Source organism: Saccopteryx bilineata, chromosome 10 (assembly GCF_036850765.1).
Source record: "Saccopteryx bilineata isolate mSacBil1 chromosome 10, mSacBil1_pri_phased_curated, whole genome shotgun sequence".
In the NCBI taxonomy this organism is placed as follows: domain Eukaryota; kingdom Metazoa; phylum Chordata; class Mammalia; order Chiroptera; family Emballonuridae; genus Saccopteryx; species Saccopteryx bilineata.
In genome coordinates this window covers 57,390,310-57,411,484 of record NC_089499.1, presented here as the reverse complement: position 1 = coordinate 57,411,484, position 21,175 = coordinate 57,390,310, and the positions used below count along the sequence as shown (strand labels likewise).

General features: G+C 42.9%; 1 protein-coding gene across 5 annotated transcripts in view; it reads left to right on the top strand.

The window, feature by feature from the left end:
- The first annotated feature begins 3,385 nt into the window (after positions 1 to 3,385).
- Positions 3,386 to 21,175, top strand: part of SFMBT1 (Scm like with four mbt domains 1) — a 199,188-nt gene continuing 181,398 nt past the window's right edge. For 4 of the 5 annotated variants that reach the window (XM_066244501.1, XM_066244499.1, XM_066244500.1 and 1 more), the window contains exon 1: positions 3,909 to 4,135. The gene's annotated coding sequence lies outside the window, so the exon portion shown is untranslated. Of the gene's footprint in view, positions 3,471 to 3,908; positions 4,136 to 21,175 lie in introns of those variants that run through there. The other variant, XM_066244497.1, reaches the window with a different exon arrangement.

Below are 21,175 nucleotides of genomic sequence, written 5' to 3'. Positions count from 1 at the left end.
CCTCTCTCTGACTCTCTGTCTCTGTCAAAAAAAAAAAAAAAGATGCGGCAATATGGAAATACCTTGTATAACAGTTTTATTGTTTTTTGTCAGTTATTATTTAATATTTTGTCATTACTATTTTATAACTCTTATAATCTAGTTTTGTGTACCTTTTATTATTCTTATTTAAGTATTAAATGCATAAAATAATAAGCTATCTTTTGAAATATCATTTTTAATACTTGAAATGGTCATTAGACCATTGTTAAATTATTTGTATCCCATCGCTGGTGAGAAAGTACCCACTATATGAAGGTGGGTGCGGAAGGTGGAACGGAGTGTGTGCCAGGCAGTGGGAACAGTGTGTGAAAGGGCCCTGAGGTAGGAAGGAGCTTTGTATACTTATGGGATGGAAAGGAGACAAGTGCAGCTGAACCACAGTAAACAACGCAGGTGAGAGGTAACAACAGGTGAGACTGGAGGTGAGCAGGGCCAGTCTCATAGACCAGAGTAAGTGGTCTGTACTTACTCAAAATGCAACATGAAGCCACAGCAGGCTTTTAAGCAAGGTGTGACATGACCAGGAGTCAGTTTTCTCCATCTTCCTCTGGGGTGTGCCTCTTCTGTGAATAACTCCCACCCTGAATTTCCAAGTAGCAAAGTGGTTGAGGAGCTGGTATACCTGGTTTTGGTCTAGCTCTGCCTCTTACTAAGGGTGACCTAGAATCTCTCAGGTTGCTCTTTTTTCACAGGGAATGCCATAACTTACCCCAAGAGATGTTGTAAGGGCTAAAGGAGATTTCATGCGTGTGCACACACACCCACATCAGCCTGGCACAAGGCGGACTCTCAAAGGATAGTTTTCAACTGTTGCCTGTGGTTCTCTGCTCTTCCGGTTCCTCAAGGGTCATGAAGGTGAGCAGTGGAGAGAGGCTGGAGTCAACAAGAGAACTGGCTCCTGTCTGAATTTTAAAGTACTTGAATAAATTGAAAGATAGTACATGACTTGGTTGGGAAAATGAAATATTATAGAATATTTGATCTGTTTAAATTAATTCATAAATTTAATGCAACTCCACATAAAATCTCAGGGTTTTTTGGGAACTAAAAACATCAGCAACAATAACTGACCTTTACTGAGCATTTACCATGTGCTAAGTACTGAACTTGTGAAGCAGGTGTTACCTTTAACCTGATTTTTATAGTTAAGACCCTAAGGCCTATAGAGTGGATGAGTAACTTGCCAAGGTCACAGGGCTGGTAAATGTTGAACATGGATGGTCCCATTTCCAAAGCTAGTACTTTTAACCTCCATTTCATTACCTAGAATGTGTACAGACACATAAACCAATGTAATTATCAAGTGAAATTCTGAATAAAAGAAGATTCCTGAGGGGGAATTTAATAGACACGTTAGATTCTATTTTAAAGAATCAATATTTAGATCCACATGGTATCTGCACAAATTGAGGTTTATAAAAGAAATGGAGACTTCATAAATAGATCAAGTAGCATCAAAAGACTAGCATAAAAGTAGATTTGACTAAATAAAGGGTCAGGAAAGAATGGTTTAATAAATGATGGCTGCATAAGCAATACAAACTGGTGACGCTGGGGGTGAGTGAAATCTATATTTCACTACACACAGCAAAATAAACGGGATGAATTATCATAAAAAATTAAATATGAAATGAAATTGTAGAAAACTAGCAGAAAATAAACTAGCAGATGAGTGGAAGAAAGCTCTCTGTCAGCCTTGAATCAAGTAAAAAAATCAGAATGGACTAGAATGACAGATTGAGCATTAGAATAAAACAAATATGAAGAATAAGCTGGGAAAAATTTGCATCACTGATGATAAGGAATAATATCTATAATAGAAAAAAATGTCCAAAGTTAGAAGAGGTTCAAGTCCCCAACAAATGAATGAATATGGACAGATCATTTACAGAAAGAGGAATACAGATAGTAAATGCATGAAAACCATTCATTTTAAATGTCATCAAAGAAATGCTGAAGTAATTATCAATAAACACGATTAAATCATAAGGAAAACAATATGGTACCTAATGCTTACAAACGTATACCTTAACATTTGGTACCTAATGCTTACAAAGGTATGCCTTAACATTTGTTCTTGGGAGTCGGCAGAATGAGTGGGGCAGCTCTTTGAAAGTCCTTTGGCACTGAGGAGCAAAACCACCCTACAGTTTCTCAGCCTTCCACCGGAATATTTGGCTGCCAGGAATATTGTTCCAAGTGTAGAATGAAAGCATAAATTAGCAAACAATTGTAAAGAACCCAAACCTTTGCTTGGTAGCTCAGTTGGTGAGAGCATTGTCATTTGCCAAAGTTGGGGTTTGACCCCAGTGAGGGTACATACAAGGATCAACCAATGAGTGCATAAGTAAGTGGAACAAATTGATTTATCTGTCTCTCTCCCCCCTTCCTAAAAGTACCCAAATGTACCTTATTAGGAAACTAAGTGAATTGATGAGGATATCTGCACATCTTAAAAATGAATCATGAACAAAAGAAAAATGTTAACAGTAGCAATCACAAATGAGATGTGATTGTAACAATGTACACACATGTATATAGAAAGGTTTTGTATATAAAAAGTTGCATTCCATAGTAGTATTATGGATACATTTTATTCTTTTTACAACTTGTTTTCTCTATGGCTGTTATATTGTATTTTCAATAATAAAAAATCTGGACTTTGAGCAAGTTTGTAAAGTGGGGTAATATTTATATTTCCCAGTGCAGTGGTGAGGAAGTGGCCTGTGCCCATCTGACAACCCAGACCTCCTTGCAGTGGGTGATTTCTCCTTCCTGAAAGGTAGGAGCCATCAGCACACTTTTCCAGACTTCTGCCCTTCAACCCGCTCCAAGGCCCGAGAGTCCGGGGACTTCTGGGTCCCCGCGGTGCGGGGACTCCCTTCAGGAGGGAACTTTCCGGAGCAGGTAGGGATAGGCATATTCCACCTGCACCTGCGATTCCTGGGTAAGGAGCGAGCTACGGGAACAACCGCCCCTGGGCACCTCCGGTTTGGGGTCAGTTTAGCCACCTTCGAGCTTCTGTCCCCACCCGGACTCTCGGCTCTCCTTCCCAAATTCGGCATCCGTCTTGTGCCCCCTCGCTGGGGCCCGGAGTGGCAGGAAAACTAGGATTTACAGGGCGCCTCCTGTGGAAACCTGGAGACATCGGGTGCTCCTGGGTACTCGAATGTGACTTAGCAGACGGGGGCACATGAGTGCCCTTTCAGGTCTCATAGGACGCTCCAGACTCCAGACATGTGCCAAGCGTTCGGACAGAGTCCTCTCCAGCACCCACACGCGCCCATCTGGGATCGGGCCGCCGCTCCGTCTGTTTCTTTGCTGCCGGGGCGGTCACGTGCGGACGACAGCCGCAAGCTTCGTCCCGGCCCATAAGCCAGGATCGACCCAGGGATGCCACTCGGTTTTCTGGGATGCCACAACCCGAGGTGAGGCGCGTGGGCCCTTCCCTTGAGGGCTGGAGCAGGGACGGGATGGACGCTGGATCCCCAGGGGCGCTTCTCCTCGTTGGGGCTGGTCCGTGCGGGACCGCAGTACTGTCAGGGGTCGGAGAGGCCGCCGTGTGCCCCGCGCCACGGCCTTGGGGGTGTCCACTGCAAGTTGTGGGCTGGTGGCACGAGGGGCGGGGTTGGCTGGCGGCGCTAGACCCCCAGCACATCAGTCCGCGGACGCCTTGCATGCCGTGCACCTCTGGCTGGGCGAAAGGACTCGCAGGCGGGTTCGGGGAAGCCGGGCTGTGGAGCGCACCGCGCGCGCGGCGCGAGGGGCGCGGGCTGGCGGTAGGAGCGCGGCTGGGAGTTGGGGGGGGGGGGCGCGGGCGCATGCGCCCTGCTCCCGTGCCATATTGGAATGAGTCGGAGCGCGGAGCGCCGCCGCCGCCTCCGCCGGAGCGCGGGTGGAGGGGGGCGGGGAGAGCTGCCGGCCGCCCGCTCCGCCAAGCCCAGCAGGAAGGAGGGCGCGAGCGAGCCAGCGCGGGCGCTGTGAGCGGAAAAAGCGCCCGTGCTGGGGAACGAAAAGAAAGGAAGAAAGAAAAGGAGCGCGAGACAGAAAAAAGCTAGCGATCGAGGAGCGTGCGCGCGAAAACTCCCTAAAGGTAAAAAAGCGGGGTTGCCGGCTGGGCCTTCCCGCGCGGCGGCCTGAAGGGGCGGCGGCGGCGCTGGGGCGGGGGACCGCGCGGCGCCCCCTCGACGCGGCAGCGCAACTTTGCCAACGAAACCGCTGGGAGCCAAAGGGCGGCGGGCGCGCGGGCTGAGGCGCCAACGGGCGGCGGCGGCGGCACGTTGGGGGCTGGGGCGGTGGTGGTGGGGGGGAGCGCGGCGCCCGCGCGCGGCCTCGCTCGCCCCCGCGGCCCTGCGCGCTGGCCGGCCGGGCTGCAGGAGCGCGCCTGGGCGCCTCCCCGCGGCGGGGAGCGGCGGCGGCGGTGGGTAGCCCCTTGAGGGCAGCTCGGTGCGCGGCCGCCCCAGGAGCGTGAAAGGAAAGTGTCCGGGCGGTGGCACTGGCGGGCGCTCGAGTTTCCTGCGTGCTGGGCCCGCAACGCGCCCCTTCCCGCGCGCCCCGCGCTCCCGTCCGCCGAGCCCCCGCGGACCCGCCCCCCGGGCTCGCTCCGGGCCTGGGGCTCGAACCCGCAGGGGAGACCGGGGGCGCGCCAGTCCGAACTTCGGAGGGCCGAGGTGGCTGCTGCGCGGTGGCGGAGCGTCTAGAGGCCGCCGCAACCGGTTGCTTCGGGCCGGCGTGGTGGAGTGAACCGGGCCTCCCCGGGCCGCGCGCGAGCGGGCAGTGGGCTCGCCGGCCCCGGGTCCTGGGCCCCGACCTGCCACTCGGGAGTCCGTGACCGTTTCAATTTCTGTTCCTAAGTCTCGTTTTGGAGACTGAAAAGGAGGCTTTATAGAGGCGAGCAGAGTGTTTGGAGAAGCAGGGCCTGCTCTGTGGGGAGCAGAAACGCCTTGTGAGAACAGAAATAAATTCCCGCGGAAAGGATGTCTGTTATCTTAAGTTTTTAACAAGATGTCAGCTGTTCGCTCAGGGTCTAAAACGGAGCGGGGAAGCACAGGTCACCTACAGTTTTTGTAAGGTGGTGAGAGGGGGTAGAACACTCCTATCAGAGGCAGCGTTTTTATCTAGCAGGGGTTATTAGGCGGTGGGGGCACTCAAAGCAGTGCTGGTGAATAGCCCCAAGCCATCTTTCTCGAGCCCTACTTAGCAGTGATGTAGTTGGAGAACCAAGCAACCATCAAAGATATTTGAAAGGAAATACGGATTTTGTCAATCTCTGCGTTGTCTTGAACTGCATTTTAAAATTGTCCTACTTACTTTATTGCATCTGAAGTAAATTGCCTGAAAATGAAGTTGTTCATTTGCCAACTCTCTTGAGGGGAGGGAGACAAGTGCATCTGTGCGTGTGTACTTTGGGGTTTGTTGGCCCGGTGTTTTGAGGGACATGTTAAATCTTCTAGGCCACGGGTAGATTCAGAGTTATTTGTTTACTGTGTCAGAAAAGTAACGGCCTTTTGGAAACGGGAGTGGCCCAAGATCAGGAAACAGTTGTTACTACCTTTGTCATTGACTAGGTGCCTTATCTTGGGTAGTCTCTTACCCTTTATAGATGCGGTTTTCCTTCTTTGCAAAATTATAGGATGAATAGATCATATTTCTGTGTGCTTTCATTTCTAAAATTAGGTGACTTTTTAAAATGAAAGAATAAATCAGTATATTTTGAAAGGTTTACATAAAAGTGTTCAGAATATGCATCTTCATTAAAATACATTTGGAAAAAAACTTGGTAGCTATACCCACGATGCTTTCATGCCATTTATTATTTGAACAAAGATATTTAAAATTTTATTTCAGTGTGTTTTTAAAATTATGTAATTTAAAAATACTGTGATTCCACTTATTTTAGTGTTTATTGAATCTTTAAAAGAGACGAAGGGAGAGAGACAGAGAGTAACATTGATTTGTTATTATAATTCATAGGTTGATTCTTATATGTGCCCTGACTGGGGATCGAACCCACAGCCTTTAACCTGAAACCTTGATGTGTGGGGGCCTATGCTCTAACCAACTGAACTACCCAGCCAGGACCTTAAATTTTTTTTTTATTAATGGAGGTCTAACTTAAAATAAGATCGTTAAGAAAACAGTTCACTGACTTTTTACATGTATGTGTCTGAAAAACACACTCAGAACACTCAGATTGAGGTATAAAGCATTTTCAGCCTCCCAGAGGCCTCCCCCCTATACATTTACTCCCATTCAGTAAACCCCTCCTGCTTCCTGGAGGTGACTACCACAGACTTCTATCACCACTGATGAGTTTTGCTTCAAAACAAGACCCTTTTGAGGTGAAAGAGAGCAATATTAATAATTAAGCTCAAGGACAACAGGTGTATAAACCTGGAGTTACGGTAATTTTGCCATGAACCTAAATGCTTTTATAACAATTTTTACGGTTTTTGCTATCTAGAATAACTAAAAAAAATTTGCCCTTGGAGACTTCTTAGAAGGTTACTTTTTAGCTGAAGCAATACCTTGCAGGTTTGGATCTGTGGTTCTTGGGAGCCCTTGTGGTCACAGGCCCCATATTAATCTCTTCCCGTTTTTGGAGTATAGGTATGTTTGCAGACAGTAGGTTTGAATCATGAACTTTTCCAGCAAGTCAGAGTTTAAGATATCAGTAGATGAATCAGTTCCTTAAAGCCAGGAATTAGCTGAGAAAATTGAATGAAAATTGATTTTTTAAAGTTCAGTGAATTAAAGAATGTGGGTGTAAAGCTTTTAACAACCTTTTAAATGACAGCAGTGAACTTGATTTATATACACAGGGTATTTACCTGGTTTATCAAATTATTAAAACTTTATCAATGAAAAGAATAAAAGGTAACTAAAAATTATGTCTGGTGGTTTTTGTTTTTTTAAATTTCAACATGATAAAAATACCTTTTTGTATTAGACCTCTAGGAAATTGGGTTTTTTATGGTCTCCGCTGAAGCAAGTACAGGTACTTCAACAATTTGTTTATCCTTTCCAAATGCCTTTTAATGTATTCTTGTACCTTTTCTTATTTCTGTTGCTAAAGGAGAGGAGTTAGAAATTATATGTGTGTCTTTTACTGTGATGACACCTATATAACAGAAAGCTGGGAACAGTAAGGCCTGTGGTAGGGATGTACGGGGCATAGTCCACAAAGTTCAAAGATTTTCTTTTGTGAAATAAGTCTGTTTTCCTGTGACTAAGTTAACTAGCCAATTGGTTAACAACTAAGCTGAATATGGTCATTCTCTTCCAAAATTCATAGCATCATTAGCTAAGAGAATAATTGATTATTGAGTTATTAATTCACCCTTTTTTTTTTTTTTGTATTTTTCTGAAGCTGGAAATGGGGAGAGACAGTCAGACAGACTCCCGCATGCGCCCCACCGGATCCACCCGGCACGCCCACCAGGGGGCAATGCTCTGCCCCTCCGGGGGGCAGAGGCCAAGGAGCCATCCCTAGCACCTGGGCCATCTTTGCTCCAATGGAGCCTTGGCTGCGGGAGGGGAAGAGAGAGACAGAGAGGAAGGAGGGGAGAGGGTGGAAAAGCAAATGGGTGCTTCTCCTATGTGCCCTGGCCGGAAATCGAACCCGGGTCCCCCGCACGCCAGGCCGATGCTCTATCGCTGAGCCAACCGGCCAGAGCCAAATTTACCCTTTTTTTGTGTGGCTCTTTATAGATTTCTTAACTTGTGTATTATCAGATATTTAACTTAAAACTTATTAAAAATTTAAGAATGCAAGTAAAAAGATGTACAATGAAAAACAGAAGAGACATATAAAAGAGAATTTTCTCATAGGGAATGGAGTCAGTAATATTGTAATAACTATGTGTGGTGCCAGGTGGGTATTATGGAAATATGGGGGGAACGCTTGGTAAAGTATGTGATTACCTAACTACCATGCTCTACACCTGAAACTAATGCAAAATAATATAGAATGTAAACTCTAATTTAAAAGTAAAATTTAAAGTTCTTTATTTTTTAAAAGATTTTATTTATTTTTTATTTTAGAGGGAAGTGTGGAGGGGGAGCGGGAAGCACAGTAGTTGCTTCTTGTAAGTGCCTCAGTTGGGTAAGCCCTGGGGTTTCAAACTGGCGGACTCAGCATTCCAGGTCAATGCTTTATCCACTGTGCCACCACAGGTCAGGCTAAAGCTCTTTTTTTTAAAAAGAGAATTTTCTTTTGATACTTGTTTCCTTGTAAGCTCTGATTTTTCTCTTTAAAAATACTTCTATTCATACTCTTCTTGCTTTTGTAGGGTACTTTTGCTTTCACAGTGGGAACTAGACTGGTCTTTGCTATAGAAAGATGATGTAGAAGCAGATATTGTTTGACTCTTTAGTCTGTAGAAAAGGTGAGCTGTCCAAAGTGCATTGGCTTTCTAATGATGACTTCCTGTTATGTTCACATTAAATGAATACAATCCAAAAAAAGCAGAAGAACGTTATGTAGGCTGGTAATTTGGATGCTAAATGTTTTTATATTAAAAAATTTCTCTTATAACTTTTTAAAAGTTTACTTTCTGTAATTATTTGGCAGTTAGCCAGTATTTCACAATGAGAATAAAGGAACACGGAATCAGTAAATCGTACCTCTTTGTTATGGCAGGGAATTTTTCTTTCAGTAAATAGCATTTGTTAATTAACTGTGATGTTTTGTAATTGAGAAAATATATTTTTTAATGCATAGTTGTTAAATTGGATGACGGTCTCTGAGGATTTTGGTTACCTGGGAGATCTGAACCATTAGACTTTGGGGAGTGAGATTTTGATGTAACTATGCTTCAGGTGCTACTAGCCTCCGTGGAAAATTATCTAAAATACGAAGGATGTGGTCAGGTTGTTGCAAGTTCATTTTTAAAATTTACAAAAGTGGGAGGCGGGATAAGAAAAAGGATAGATTATTAGAAAATTATGAGTGCACTGCCGAAGTTTTAACAACTTTGATTATAAACCTTTGCTTGTAATTCAGAGGCACCTGAAGATTTGTATATAATTATTTCCTAGTCTCCTTTATTCCAGAAGATGTTTATAGCCTATTCAGCTCTCTTTATCTTTAGATGACCACTTAAGGACATAATTAAAAACAAACAATGTAGTCTGTATATTGTGCTCAATGGTATTAAATCCCTCTTGAACTTTGTGGTTTGATAGTTGAGTAACTTCAGAGCCAAGCACTTTGCTGTGCAGGGAGAAGCTATAAGGTGGCATTCCTAATATGGTGTACAGTGCTGCATGTGGGTTCCTTTCGAAATTTTTACTTAATCTAGAGAGCAAGGTTAATTAGTAGACCAATGTAGGGCAGATAGGGCAGTTGAGAGTACCTGCTCGGTCTGGGAAAGTTGGTTCTGGTCTGAGATGACATTGGAAAGAATCTTACATGAGAGATGAAGGTCGGTTTGTTGTCACTTGCAAGTGCAGGACAGTCACATACTTGGAATGACAACATGAAATGGGCTGGGAAATTGAGCAGTTTTTAAATAACTCAAGGTTTTCCTGATGAAATTCAAAGTATTAATCAGTAGTCAACAATATTGTGATAGGTTTACACAGTGACAGATGATGAATAGAATCAGTGGGGTGATCACATTGTAAGGTATAAAAATGTTGAATCACTATATTGTACCCCTAAAACTAATATAACCAATGTAAAATTGTATACCAACTATATTTAAATTAAAAAAATTTTTTTTTTCACTTTTTTTTTTTTTACATTTTTCTGAAGTTGGAAACGGGGAGGCAGTCAGACAGACTCCTGCATGCGCCCAACCGGGATCCCCTCGGCATGCCCACCAGGGAGCGATGTTCTGCCCCTCTGGGGTGGCACTCTGTTGCATCCAGAGCCATTCTAGCGCCTGAGGCAGAGGCCATAGAGCCATCCCCAGTGCGCTGGCCATCTTTGCTCCAATGGAGCCTCGGCTGTGGGAGGGGAAGAGAGAGACAGAGCGGAAGGAGAGAGGGAGGGGTGGAGAAGCAGATAGGCGCTTCTCCTGTGTGCCCTGGCCGGGAATCAAACCCGGGACTCCTGCACGCCAGGCCGACGCTCTACCGCTGAGCCAACCGGCCAGGGTTAAAAAAATTTTTTAAAGAAAAAATAAAGTGTTAACAAGTACTTTGATTTAAATTCCAAATTATTATTTTTTCAGCCTGAATAGTTTTTTAAAAGGTATTTGAGATGGTTGCTATGAAATATGCCTACTGGTAAGGCCACAAGCTTTTATTTCTTTTCATATTAATTGGCTACCCAGACTAGGGTCCTTTCTTGTCTTTGAGTTTTTGCTAGTGTTCTTATGGATAATTTTCTACAAAATAGGTTTCTCCATGTTAAAAGTAGTATATGGTAATTTGGAATCATCATTGTAAGAAACCATTCTGGCTCATTTTTACTTATGTCATTATAACACAAAGGTACTTACCATATCACCTATCTAGAACATAGTAAATAATGAGGAAGTAAATTTTTATTATTTAAAATTTTTAAATTTTTTTTAGTTGTGATAAAATATATATAACGTAAAATTTACCATTATAAGTAGTGTACAATTCAGTGGCATTAGTACATTCACAATATTATACAATTATCACCACTATTTATTTGCAGAACTTTTTTTATCTTCCCCCAACTAAAATTTGTACCCATTGATAATAACGTCCCATTCGCCTCTTCCCCCCAACCCCTGGCAACCATTGTTCTAATTTCTGGCTCTGTGAATGTGACTGCTCCGGCTACTTCATATAAATGGAATCATATAGTATTTGTCCTTTTGTGAATGGCTTATTTTGTTTAGCATAATATCCTCACTGGTCATCCATATTGTAGTATGTGTGTCAGAATTTCCTTTTGAGGAAATACTTTTTTTTTTTAAGTGAGAGGAGGGGAGATATACTCACAACCGAGCTATTTTTACCGCCTGAGTGGGGAGACTCCCCTGAACCATCCTCAGCTCCTGGGCCAGTGAGCTTCAATCAATTGAACCGTGGCTGTGGGAGAAGGAAAGAGAAAGAAGGGAGAGGGTAGATGGAGAAGCAAATGGTCATTTCTCCTGTGTGCCTTGACTGGGAATTGAACCCAGGACTTCCACATTCTGGGCTGATACTCTGCCACTGAGCAAACTGGTGAGGACTTTTGCTCATTTTAAAAAAGATGTCCACAGATGGTAAAAGATGGTAAAATAAAGGTTACAGAACCCTGTACATTAGTTCACCTCTCTTGGAAGAGTTCTGTGGTATCCAGGAGAGCTCTGAGGACCAGGTACCCTTTCCTTAGATGTGGTTCTAACACTGTTATTGGAATGAAAGAGAGAGATGAAATCAGAGTATGCCAGCAGTGTGGAAGACAGGGAAAAAAGGTAAAAGCAAAGGCTATAACAATCTGAGATGAGATCTCAACTGGATTGGGACATAGAGCCTTGTGGGTGTAAGCATACCATCTTACTGTGTAATCACCGATGACCACAGTGTTGGCCTCAGTCAAAGCATTCTATCAGAACAATTAACTAAAAAAGTTTGTGTGTTCAGAGTTGTAAATAAGCCTTCAGCTATCTGCGAGACATGATTATTCAATGACTGATTCCCCAACTGTTCTTAGTAGAGGTTTTGCTATATTTCACTCTCATTTCTGTATTAATGGAAAACTAATGAGTATTTAGGGAAGCTCAGTAGCCTACATAGTAATAACAACATATAATTAATGCTGTATGTTTTAGATTTATTATATTACTTTAACTGAATTTGTGAAATATAGATGTCCAGTCATAGATGGAGAGAAAGTAGATTAACAAAATTAAAATTAAGGTTACAAGTTGAGCAGTTAGTCATTTTGAGAAGGCTAAAGAGATGTAAGTTTTTTCTTTTATTATTGTTTTCTTTATTTCTAATACTTGTATTAGCGTAGTAAACATCCGGTGAGTTTCCTGAATTCTGTATTTTACCGGGGGAGGGCAGACACATTATAGCACCTCTTGATCACCCCTACCACTTCCTTCTTATCAAGGGTATTTAGACTATCTTAAAACCTTTAAAGAACTGACAGTGTTATGAGCCTGATTGTGTGTGTGTGTGTGTGTGTATGTGTGTGCGTGTGTGTGTGTGTGTGTGCCTGCCTTAAATTTAGTTATTAAAATCAGAGTGGTTAGTTGTTTCCTAGAGTTATAAGGCCTTTGTCCCTACAGTACTAGGAAGTACCTTTTTTACACCACTCTATCCTTATTTTGACTCATTTTATTCCTGAATTGACAGTTAAATATAATTTTTTGAGAAATCTGGTTTACATACCAGAGGCAGTTTGTAAATTTGTATAATATGTAGTTTCTAGTAAATTGTTAAGAGACATTCTTTCCTTTTTTTAAAAAAGGTAGGTGTTCTCTCCAGTAATATGGTTTCCTTTGTTTCTCATTTTCATTATTGAGCAAAATGGGCAGAAGTAGGTGGTTTATTGCTAAAACTAGAAATATGAAAAACTGTGTGTTTTGTTGTTGTTACGGTCTTTTATGATACCTGAACCTCTTGATCTCTTAATGTAATTAATATTTATTATTATTTTTTCCTTTTAAAGTTGGTTTTTCTTTCTTACTTTTTTTCTTTTTTTCTTTTTTTCCAAGTGAGAGAAGGGGAGATAGAGAGACAGACTCCCATACGTCCTGACTGGGATCCATGTGGCAACCCCTCATCTGGGGTTGATAACTCTGCCCATCTGGGGCCATGCTCTCAACTGAGCTATTTTTATTGCCTGAGGTGGAGGGTCCACGGAGCCATCCTCAGTGGCCAGGGCAATACACTCTAACCATTTGAGCCAAGGCTGCAGAAGGGGGAGAGATAGAGATAGAGATAGAGAGAGAGAGAGAGAGAGAGAAGGGGGAAGGAGAGGGGTGAAGAAGCAGATGACCTCTTCTGTTCCCTGACCAGGAATCGAATCTGGGACAACCACACCCCTGGCTGACACTCTACCACTGAGCCAACCAGCCAGGGCCTAAAGTAGTTTTTTCAGTTCTCAATCATGATTTATATTTGCATCTGAAATATAGTTTTTATTGTTAATACAAGTAACACTCTATACAAAATGGGAAATAAACTTAGATCTGTTTCTAGGCTTAACTGCACCCAGTTTTCCTTAAGGGCAAATAGTGGCTCTTGGGTGAACTAAAAGAAGCTTTTTTTTTAAAAAAGAATTATTTATTTATTTATTTTTAGAGAGTGAGGAAGGAAGAGAGAGAGAGAGAGAAAGAAACATTGCTTTGTGGTTTCACTTATTTATGCATTTATTGATTCTTGTATGTACTGACTAGGGAATGAACTGGCGATCATGGTGTATTGGAAAGAAGCTGTAACAAACTTAGATACCCAGCCGGGCCTGAGAGAAGCTTTAGGTGACTGTTGCCAGACCTCCATTGCCACTAGTGGCTGTAACAAGGGAAGGCTGGGTGGGTTTTCCTGGCCTCCCCTTTTTGAGTGGGTCTCCTTTCTCTGCAGTGAGTGCTTGAGGAGGGCTCCTTGACCCCTACAGCTAGACCCAGGGCTTTAAGGCACAACAGGGTTCTGAAGACATCCCCCACCCAAACCACTGACCTTTACCCTGAATTTGGCTTCCTATTAACTTTAGCTGAAAGGAGCTCTTTATAGAACAACCTGTCAGTGAAATCTTAGGTTCTGGTGCTGTTTTCCCACAGCCTCCTGGAGGGGCTTCCATACTCTCCCTGTATCTTTGACCTCTTGTGACCTCCATTTTCTCTCAACAGTTTCAACCCCTCAGGCCTGGACTCATTGTCTAATCTTTCATTTGCTTCTTGGCCAGTATCCTTTATTCTGGCCCCCTTGCCTTTCTGAGACCTTTGCTCTGTAAAATACCACCCCCAGCCAGTGCAGCCTGTGCCCTCTCTGCTCCTGGACAGGCTGCCCCAGATTCGAGTCTCCTGGTGGAGTTGCGCTCAGTCGCTCCACATGGTACTGCTGCCTTGAGGCAGACCCTTCCTTTTTGCTTTCTGTGACCTTTTCAAGCTCTCCCTTCTTTCTCTTTCCATCAGTTGGTAGATTCATTCACATTTAGACTTCACTTAGTTCTGCTATCCTACACATTTCTGCTGAGCTTCATATGCATATTTTCTCTGCCCTCTGGACCTCTCCAGTTTGGATGCCCCACTGACCCAAATGGAATCCCTCATTCTACCTCTAAACTGCCGTTCCTCTAGGCCTGCCTCCCTGGGTCTCTTTCTTTACATTCCTCCTCAGTGTTGGGGTTTGTTTTGTCCCCTGGCAGCTTTCCGAGGGAACTGGGGATCTTATTCTTGAATTACCAGCCTCTCACTTAAGAACGTGCAGTTCTGACTCCTTGGCTTTCAAATATTTTTAAAGCAATGGAACTCTTTGCATGAAATATTTCTAGGAAACCCAAAATAAGTGAAACTAGATCTCTCCTGATGGAGGGGAGTGAAGGACCTGTTCTGCCAGGCAGGCCACGTTGGGCTGCAGCCTTCCCCTCGAACTCTGCACATGGAGGTCTTGTTTGTAGTGCCCTGAAGGAAGTCTGCAGGTTTGAAACCTGGTGTCTGTTCTGCACCCAACCCCTTTCCCATTGGTTTTCTTTGAAAATTTTTATTTTTAGTGTGATTGATAAACATAAAATCAGTGCCAATGATGAATCTTGCCAAGGAAAAGAAAGCTACTTTGGTAAATGAAACTACATGTTAAAAAGAGCCATTTCTATTAAATGCTTCAAAAGTGCTCCAGCGTTCCTTTCAAAATTTAAGTTTCTCTACTGACTCTTTCTCTCTTTAATGCTGCATTTCTAGCTTGACCAGGCAGTGGCGCAGTGGATAGAGCGTCTGACTGGAATGCAGAGGACCCAGGTTCGAGACCCTGAGGTCGCCAGCTTGAGCGCGGGCTCATCTGGTTTGAGCGAGGCTCACCAGCTTGCACCCAAGGTCACTGGCTTGAGCAAGGGGTTACTCAGTCTGCTGTAGCCCCACAGTCAAGGCACGTATGAGAAAGCAATCAATGAACAACTAAGGTGTCGCAATGAAAAACTGATGATTGATGCTTCTCATCTCTCTCCATTCCTGTCTGTCCCTATTCCTCTGACTCTCTCTGTCTCTGTAAAAATATAAAAATAAAAAAAAATGCTGCATTTCTACAATTTGAATATTCAAGATAAACTTAGTTTGGTTTTACTGTTTTTGTTTTATTCATTTACAAGTATAGCAGGTTTATTCAACCCATAATGTAACTAAAATTCTATATATTTGCTGTGAGAAAGTATAAACCTTGTTCAGTTGCCTTGGTCTCCCATCTCTCTTCTTTGGTCTTCCCAACACACTGGGACTACTTAGATTTTTCTAAACAAACTTGATTTTATCACATAAAAAATCCCACGACCAGCAGGGTAAGAAGTCCTTCTCAGGAAGATACACAGAATGCTTGAAGAGCTTCTCCCCAGTCACTTGTCCAGTTCGTCTGCCCCTCACGTGCTCTACTCCAGCCATGCCAGACGACATTCTTCTGTAAATCCTTTCCTACGGATATCCCTGTGCCTCGAGTGTCCTTCTGCTAATGCAGTGCTTCCAAAATGTCAGTTTGGCATGCATCACTTTCATACATTTTGCCATATTTGATTATAATAATTTTAATATATTTAAAATTAACTTTTAAAAATATGACTTTTAACTTAAATACTATAAAGTATTACATTTTAAAAATTAAAATAATGAAATATAAGTAATAATAAATCTAATTAGATCATTTTTTGACTCTAACACCAAAAGCCAAGCAAGTAAAGCTAAAATAAACAAGTGGGACTACATCAAACTGAAAAACCTATACAGGAAAGAAAACCATCAACAGAATGTAAAGGTAACTTACTGAATTGGAAAAAATATTTGCAAATCACATATCTGATAAGGGGCTAATACCCAAAATACATAAAGTGCTCATACAACTCAATAGGAAAAAAAACACCAAATAATTTAATTTAAAAAAGGACAGAAGATCTCAATTTTTCCAAGGAAGTCATACAGGTAACCAACAGGGACATGAAAAGATGCTCAAGGTCACTAATCATCAGGGAAATACAAATCAAATACAATGAGGTATCACCTCACCCCTGTTACAATGACTATTATAAAAAGGCAAGAAATAACAAATGTTGGCGAGGATGTGGAAAAACGGGAGGCCTTGTGCACTGTTGGTAGGATCAGTAGGCTGCAGCCACTGAAAAACAGTACGGAGTTACTTCAAAAAATTTAAAATTGCGCTGGCTGGTTGGCTCAGTGGTAGAGTGTCGGCCTGGCGTGCGTGGAAGTCCTGGGTTCGATTCCCAGCCAGGGCACACAGGAGAAGCGCCTATCTGCTTCTCCACCCCTCCCCCTTTCCTTCCTCTCTGTCTCTCTCTTCCCCTCCCGCAGCCAAGGATCCATTGGAGCAAAGATGGCCCGGGCGCTGGGGATGGCTCTATGGCCTCTGCCTCAGGCGCTAGACTGGCTCTGGTAGCAGCAGAGCTACGCCCCAGATGGGCAGAGCATTGTCCTCTGGTGGGCATGCCAGGTGGATCCTGGTCGGGCGCATGCGGGAGTCTGTCTGACTGCCTCCCCGTTTCCAGCTTCAGAAAAATACAAAAAATAAAAAAAATAAAATAAAAATTTAAAATAGAACTACCATATGATCCAGTAATTCCACTTCTGGGTATTTATCCAAAGAAAATGAGGATGCTGACTTGAAAAGCTATCTGCACCCCCTTGTTTACTGCAGCATTTAAAAAAAATTTTTATTAAAAATTTAAATTTATTGTGTTAACATGGATTCAAGTGTCCCACTCAGTGTAACACCCTCACCCCCAATGTACTGCCATTACATCCCCTTTGCCCCCTCCCCCTGACTCTCGCCCCTCCTTCCCTCTGGGATTTGTTGACTTGTTATATGTATCTGTGTGTTATGTATATATAACTTCACTAATCCCTTCACTTTCTCTGATCCTACCCCTTTATTCCCCCTTCCCTCTGACAGCTGTCCCTCTGCTCCCTGTGATCCTGCCTCTGCCTCTATTCCATTCCTCAGTTCATCCTGTTCATTAGATTCCACATATAAGTGAGATCATATGATATTTGTCTTTCTCTGTCTGGCTTATTTCACTTAGCATAATCTCCAGGTCTATCCATGCCATCGCAAAAGGTAAGATTTCCTTCTTTTTCATGGCCGTGTAGTATTCTATTATGTATATATACCATAGCTTTTTTATTCACTTGTCCACTGACAGACACTTGGACTGTTTCCAGATCTTGGCTATTGTAAACAATGTTGCAATAAACATGGGGGTGCATATGGTCTTTGAATTAGTGTTTTGGGATTCTTAGGATATATTCCTAGAAGTAGGATAGCTGAGTCACAAGGCAGTTCCATTTTTAAATTTTTGAGGAAACGCCATACTGATTTCCACAGTTGTGGGTGGAGCGCAGAGTGCATTCCTAGCAGCTGTGGCTGATGCAATGCTATGAGAATACTCCACCTCCCAGAAGCCTCCTGGGCATACCCAGGAAGGAAGCTCGCCCACTAAAAGGAAGTGACTTAGCGCTAACCACACAGCTCCCTGATCTTTTCAGTCATTGGCTTTGAGGAACACGCTGTAACATCCTATTGGCTGAACCCATGTATATAATATATAAGCTAGTATACTTCCTGAATAAATTGGATCTGCGTCACTGAACCTGGTCCCCGGAGTAGGGTCTTTGCGTCTCTGTTGTCCTCACCCCTGACAGGACTTGTCCACACACAGTGGCTGCACCAGTCTGCATTTCCACCAGCAATACAGGAGGGTTCCCTTTTCTCCACACCCTCACCAGCACTTGTATGTTGATTTGTTAATGAGAGCCATTCCAACAGGTGTGAGGGGTGGTATCTCATTGTGGATTTAGTTTGCATTTCTCTGATGGTTAGTGATGTTGAACATCCTTTCATATACCTGTTGCCATCTGTATTTTTTCTTTGGGCAAGGTTCCTTTGCCCACTTTTTTTTTTTTTTTTTGTATTTTTTGTATTTTTCTGAAGCTGGAAACGGGGAGGCAGTCAGATAGACTCCCGCATGCGCCCGACCGGGATCCACCCGGCACGCCCACCAGGGGACGATACTCTGCCCATCTGAGGCGTCACTCTGTTGACACCAGAGCCACTCTAGCGCCTGAGGCAGAGGCCATGGAGCCAACCCCAGTTCCTGGGCCATCTTTGCTCCAATGGAGCCTTGGCTGCAGGAGGGGAAGAGAGAGACAGAGAGGAAGGAGAGGGGGAGGGGTGGAGAAGCAGATGGGCGCTTCTCCTGTGTGCCCTGGCTGGGAATCGAACCCGGGATTTCCGCTCGCCAGGCCGACGCTCTACCACTGAGCCAACCGGCCAGGGCCTGCCCACTTTTATTATAAATTGGATTGTTTACCTTCCTGGTGTTTTAGAAGTTCTTTATAAATTTTGGTTGTTAACCTCTTATCAGACATATTTGCGAATATGTTCTCCCATTGTGTGGGTTGTCTTTTTATTTTGTTAATGGTATCTTTTGTTGTGCAAAAGCTTTTTAGTTTGATATAGTCCTATTTGTTTATTTTGTCTTTCATTTCACTTGCCTGTGGAGATATATCAGGAAAAATATTGCTACAAGAGATATTGGAGCATTTACTGTCTTATGTTTTCTTCCAAGATTTTTATGATTTCACAACTTACATTTAAGTCTTTTATGCATTTTGAGTTTATTTTTGTGAATGGTGTAAGTTGGTGGTCTAGTTTCATTTTTTTGCAGGTAGTTGTCCAGTCTTCCCGACACCATTTATTAAAGAGATTGTCTTCGCTCCATTGTATACTCTTGCCTCCTTTGTCAAATATCACTTGACTATAAAAGCATGAGTTTATTTCAGGGTTTTCTGTTCTGTTCCATTGATCTATATGCCTGTTCTTATGCCAGTACCAAGCTGTTTTGATTACAATGGCCTTGTAATATAACTTGATATGAGGAAGTGTGATACCTCCAACTTTGTTCTTCATTTTCAAGATTGCTGAGGCTATTCGGGTTATTTTTTGGTTCTATATAAATTTTTGAAATATTTGTTAAGTATGTTATTGATATGTTAATAGAAATTGCATTGAATCTATAATTTGCTTTAGGTAGACATTTTAGTGATGTTTATTCTTCCTACCCATGAACATGGTATATACTTCCATTTGTTTATATCTTCCTTGATCTTTTTTTCAATGTCTTATATTTTCCAAGTACAAGTCTTTTACCTCCTTGGTTAAATTTGCTCCTAGGTACTTTATTTATTGCTGCTGTTGCAATAGTGAAGGGGATTGTTTCCTTAATTTCTCTTTCTAACTGTTTATTGTTGATGTATAAAAATGTCACTGATTTTTGAATATTTTATATCCTGCCACCTTGCCAAATTCATTCATCAGGTCTAGTAGATTTGTGTGTTTGTGTGTGTGTGGTTTTATTTGTGTGTGTATGTGACAGAGACAGACTCAGAGAGAGGGAGAGAGAGGGACAGACAGACAGGAAGGGAGAGAGATGAGAAGCATCAACTCTTTGTTGTGGCACCTTAGTTGTTCACTGATTGATTGTTCTCTCATATGTGCTGTGACCGAGGGGCTACAGAAGAGCGAGTGACCCCTTGCTCAAGCCAGCGACCTTGGACTTAAAGCCAGCGACCATGGGGTCACATCTATAATTCCATGCTCAAGCCAGTGAACCCATGCATAAAGTGGTGAGCCCTCATTCAAGTCGGCGACCTAAGAGTTTCAAACTTGGGTCCTCCATGTTCCAGTCCGACACTCTATACATTGCACCACTGCCTGGTCAGGCAGGTCTGGTAGTTTTTTGACTGAGATGTTAGGGTTTTCTATATACAGTATCATGTCATCAACAAATAATGACAGTTTTACTTCTTCTTTTCCAATTTGAATGCCTTTTATTTCTTCTTCTTGTCTGATTGCTGTGGCTAGGACTTCCAAGACTATCTTGAATAAGAGTGGTGAAAGGGGGCACCCCTGCCTTGTTCCTCATCTTAAGGGGATTGCTTTTAATTTTGCCCATTGAGTATGATGTTGGCTGTGGTTTTGTCATAGATGACCTTTATTATGTTGAGGTATGTTCTCTGTATTCCCACTTTGCTGAGAGGTTTGATTGTAAATGGGTGCTGCATTTTATCAAATGCTTTTTCTGCATCCATTGATATAATCATGTGATTTTTATCCTTCATTTTCTTTATGTGATGAATCACATTTATTGATTTGCAAATACTGTACCTTTGCAAAGCCTTGCCTCCTCAGATAAATTCTACTTGATCATGATGTATGATCTTTTTAATGTATTGCTGGATCCAGTTTGCTAATATTTTGTGAAGAATTTTAGTATCTAAATTTATCAGGGATATTGGCCTATAGTTTTCTTTCTTTGTAGTGTCTTTACCTGGTTTTGGAATGAGAATAATGCTTGACTCATAAAATGAGCTTGAAAAAGTCTTCTCTCCTCTTGAGTTTTTTTGGTTTTTTTTTTGCATTTTTCTGAAGTTGGAAACGGGGAGGCACTTAGACTCCTGCATGTGCCCGACCAGGATCCACCTGGCACGCCCACCAGGGGGCGATGCTCTGCCCATCCAGGGTGTCGCTCTGCCGCAATCAGAGCCATTCTAGCGCCTGAGGCAGAGGCCACAGAGCCATCCTCAACACCTGGGCAAACTTTTGCTCCAATGGAGCCTTGGCTGCGGGAGGGGAAGAGAGAGAGAGGAAGGAGAGGGGGAGAGGTGGAGAAGCAGATGGGCGCTTCTCCTGTGTGCCCTGGCCGGGAATCGAACCTCGGACTCCTGCATGCCAGGCTGATGCTCTGCCACTGAGCTAACCGGCCAGGGCCTTTTCTTGAATTTTTTGAAATAGTTTGAGAAGGATAGGTGTTAGTTCTTCTTTGAATGTTTGGTAAAATTTGCCTGTGAAACCATCTGGTCTAGGATTTTGGTTTGCTGGGAGTTTCTTAATAATTGTTTCAATTTCATTTGTTTTAATTGATCTGTTTAGGTTTTATGATTCTTCCAGATTGAGTTTTGGAAGATTGTATATTTCTAGGAAATTACCCATTTTTGCCTAGGTT